At 46.5% G+C, this 4,346-nt stretch overlaps 1 pseudogene; it reads right to left on the bottom strand.

Moving 5' to 3' along the window:
• Window positions 1-283: 283 nt before the first annotated feature.
• LOC139015773 (ubiquitin-fold modifier-conjugating enzyme 1 pseudogene) lies at window positions 284-607 on the bottom strand (annotated as a pseudogene).
• Between the last annotated feature and the right edge of the window lie 3,739 nt (window positions 608-4,346).

Here is a 4,346-nt window from a genome sequence, read left to right as displayed (position 1 = left end):
ACAGATGAAGGGATACGGGGGAAGCAGTTACATGAGTAAGAAAAATGATGCACAGGAAAACAGAAATAAAAGCCTATCAAAGGTCCTTTTATCCTGTTTCAATGGCTGCTTGCTTCTTTATTGGTTGCACTTCTCTTTATGCTGAATCAGGCCCTTCTAAATGAGATTGGGGATTTCCACTGCCAGCTATGGACCCAGCCCCATGGCTATGAGATGAGCTACTCCAAATGTGGGCACATTCCTGACCCATAAAAGCTTATAGTGATGGGTCAGGCATATTTTGCTACCTCTCTACATATTTGCTGTTTTTTTCATCCAGTTCAGGAACTGCCATTTCTGGAGCAGTAGTGAGAAACATGATAGGAATGCCGAACTCGATGTCAAACTCATATTTGTGTAGGTCATGGATGAACCACCTTTTCCCAAACCACCTGGTACCTTCCTTGTTAGACTGCAGTTGGAACCAATCTTTGTCTGCATTCTTGTTGTTCTTCACATATGGAATGAGAGACTGATATTCTTCCTCGAGTTGCTCACCTACAACTCCAGATCTCAATATCCAGGACCAGGATCTTAGACATGGTACTACGATGGCCTTGTCTGCCATCTTAGACTTGGTTTTGTTTTGTTTTTAAACCTCACCCAATGATATGTTTTTGTTGACTTTTTTTAAAGAGAGAGAAAGGTGCGGTAGGGAGGAGAAAGAGAGAGAAACATTGATATAAGAGAGAAACATCCATTGATCAGCTGCCCCACCCTTATGTGCCTGACCAGTTCGAACCCACAGCCTTTTGGTGTATGGGGCAATACTGCAACCAACTGAGCCACCTGGCCAGGGCTAGACTTCATTTTCTTAGTTCTAAAATAATGATGCTAAAGCAGATGGTTTTAGAATTCTAAAATTCTTTAAATCAAATTGCTAGTAACCACCTTTGTTGTCTGCAAGCTTTCTAACCAAGATTTCTGTCTTCAATCCAAACTACAATAAAAATGTAGAAAATAAACTCAAATGTGGCAAACTGCTAGATACTTTCTTTTAAAACCCATCCTATCTAATAAAAGAGAAACATGGTAATTAACCGTAACTTCGCTACCCTTCCCATTGGCTAATCAGAGCAATATGCAAATTAACTGCCAACCAAGATGGCGGCCGGCAGCCAGGCAACTGAAGTGAAGAGGAGGCTTGCTTGCTCCAGTGACGGAGGAAGCCAAGGTTCCCTGCCTGCCTTGCCGGCCTCTGATCTTTCTCTCTAAGAAACATTGTTGCAAACATAGAAGCTAAACAAAACTCCAGAAACCTGCTTTCAAAGCTGGAGCGAGCATAATCGAAACAGTGTTACAATTATAGAACCCAAACAAACCCAGATCCCTGCTTTCAGCAGCCGAGGCCTCAAGCTGGAGCCGAGCCTGAGCACTAATGCCGGCTTTCAGCTCCAGTGACAGCCATAGAAGGTTAATAAATCCCAGAATAAAAAAAAAAAGAAAAGAAAAAAAGAAGCTGTTGGAGCTTCAGTCACCCGCCAGCCTGAAAACGGCCCTCAGCCCCTCACCCAGACTGGCCAGGCACCCCAGTGGAGACCCCCACCCTGAAGGGGGTGTGACCAGCTGCAAACAGCCATCATCCTCTCATCCAGGCTGGCCAGGCACCCAAGCTGGACCCCCACCCTGATCTGGGACACCCTTCAGGGCAAACCAGCCGGCCCCTACCCATGAACTAGGCCTCTATCCTATATAGTAAAAGGGTAATATGCCTCCCAGCATCGGGATCAGCAGAGCCGCGAGGCCTCCTGGCCTAGGATCAGTTGAGCCGCGAGGCCTCCCAAACCCGGGATCAGTAGAGCCACTAGGCCTCCCAAACCCAGGATCAGCAGAGCCGCGAGGCCTCCCAGCACTGGGATCAGCAGAGCCATGAGGCCTCCTCGCCCCTGGAGCAGTGTGACAGGAGGCAGCGCCCAAACCCCCTGATCGCCCTGCGGCTCTGTGTGTAACAGGGGGCAGGGCACAACCTCCCTATCCGCCCTGCTCTGTTCCTGACAGGGGAAGGTGCCCTAACCCCCTGATCGGCCCTGCTCTGTGCCTGATAGGGGGGAGCTCCCCAACCCCCTGATTGGCCCTGCTCTGTGTGTGACAGGGGAAGGCGCCCCAACCCCCCCATGGGCCCTGCTCTGTGTGTGACGGGGTGGAGCCATAACCTCCCCATCGGCCCTGCCCTGAGTGTGACAGCAGCGGCACCCCAACCCCCTGATCCGCCCGGCTCTGTGTGTGACAGGGGGCAGTGCCCCAACTCCCCTATCGGCCCTACTCTGTGCGTGACAGGGGGGGAGCTCCCCAACTCCCTGATTGGCCTTGCTCAGTGCATGACAGGGGGGAGCTCCCCAACCCCCTGATCGGCCCTGCTCTGCACATGACAGGGTACGGAGCCCCAACCCCCCTAATGGGCCCTGCTCTATGCCTGACAGGGGGTGGCGCCGCAACCTCCCCATTGACCCTGCCTTGAGTGTGACAGGGGATGGTGCCCCAACCCCCCAATCGGCTCTACCCTGAGTGTGACTGGGGGTGGCATCGCAGCCTCCTAATCCGCCCTGCTCTGTGCATGACAGGGGGTGGCGCCCCAACTCCCCAATCAGCCCTGCTCTGAGCCCCACCAGGGGCTGCACCTAGGGATTGGGCCTGCCCTCTGCCACCCAGGAGCGGGCCTAAGCCAGCAGATTGTTATCTTCCGAGGGGTCCCAGACTGTGAGAGGGCACAAGCGGCGCTGAGGGACACCCTCCCCCCCGCCGCGCCAGTGCACAAATTTTTGTGCACCGGCCCTCTAGTTCATTAATAAAGAATCTGAAGTATAGTTGTCCCACCAATTACTAAAAAACCTATCATCCAATCCTCATGTCTCCCGAGTCCTAAGCACATTCATTGGAGTCAGCAGAATAACACCATAAGGCAGGTGATACTGTCATCACTTTAAAAATTAGGAAACTAAAGCTTAGAGACAGTTAATTTCTCAAATCACATAACCTGTTGATTGTAAAAACAGGGTTAAAACCTGAGTCTGTTTGTTATTAGCACACAAAATTAAGTTATAGTTTGTCTATGGCAGCCATATGTAGTAACCCAAAATGAAACTCAGAATAAAAAACTAAATCTTCTTTGATATATCTTGCTCTTAGGAATTCATTCTAGATCCTCCTTACAGTCCTTTCAAAGCCTACTAATTTATCTGCTCCCTCTGATTCTTTATGATACATTATTTAAAGCACTTTTATGACTTTCAGCTTATGCTTTATAGATATGTGTACACTTGTCTAAGCATCCCTACCATCATGCACACTCCTCAAGAACAGAGACTATATTTTAATCACCATGATGTCCATAAAAAGATCTAACTCACTTCTTATACAGAGCAGACATTTCATAAATATTTCTTGAAATAAATTGAATTGAATTAAAATAAATTGAGCACCGCATTTTACAGCCGTTAAGCTTTAAGTCTGAATGATGAACTGAATTGTTAAAGGTGTCCTTAGGAGACTAAGCAGAAATTAATTTCTTAACTTTTGTGCATGCACAAAATGACAATCTGTTAATAATCATAAGACATTAGTTGGAAATGATTACAGTGTATATTTTTTTATTTTATTTTATTTTATTAAACACATATTTTGAATTTTTGTTTTGTGTTGTTTTTGCTAACTTTGTTTTGTTTGCTAATTTGTTTTATGTTTCTAGGAATATAAGTAAACATAAGTAAACTTCTGAAAGTTTGTAACAATATTTTCCTAACCTAGGTGTGCTTTATAAGAAACAGTTATTGAGCATCTCTTAGCACGAGAATGTACCAGAAATAGGGAATTTATAGAGAATGAGGATGAGTTCTTCCCCAGTTAGCTGCTCCTAGTTTAGCAGATATTATGGGCATTATTTGTGTCCCTCCTCCCAAGTCCATTTTTGAAATTCTAACCCTCGAGGTAATGGTATTAGAATGTGGAACCTGAGGGAAGTAATTAGGTCATGGTGGTGGAGTTCTCTTGAATGGATTTATGCTCCCATGAGAAGAGACACGAGAGCTTGCTCTGTTTTCCTCTATGTAAAGGTACAACAAAAAGTTGACAGTTAGCAATTAGGTAGAGGGCCTTCACCAGGCACTGAATGGAGCTGCACTTTGATCTTAAACTTCCCAGCTCCCAATTATGAGAAATAAATTCCTGTTGTTGTTAGCAATCCAGCTTATGATATTATGTCATAGCAGCCCCAACTGACTAGTACATTGTGGAAATCAGCCCTAGCTTGTTTGGCTCAGTGGATAGAGCATTGGCCTGCAGATTGAAGGGTCCCGAGTTCTATTCTGGTC

This window comes from Myotis yumanensis, unplaced genomic scaffold (genome assembly GCF_028538775.1).
Source record: "Myotis yumanensis isolate MYYU_CA2020_CCGP unplaced genomic scaffold, mMyoYum1.0.hap1 SCAF_8, whole genome shotgun sequence".
NCBI classification, from domain to species: Eukaryota; Metazoa; Chordata; class Mammalia; order Chiroptera; family Vespertilionidae; genus Myotis; species Myotis yumanensis.
The sequence above is the reverse complement of the archived record's forward strand: the minus strand, read 5'-3'. Positions and strand labels throughout refer to the sequence as shown.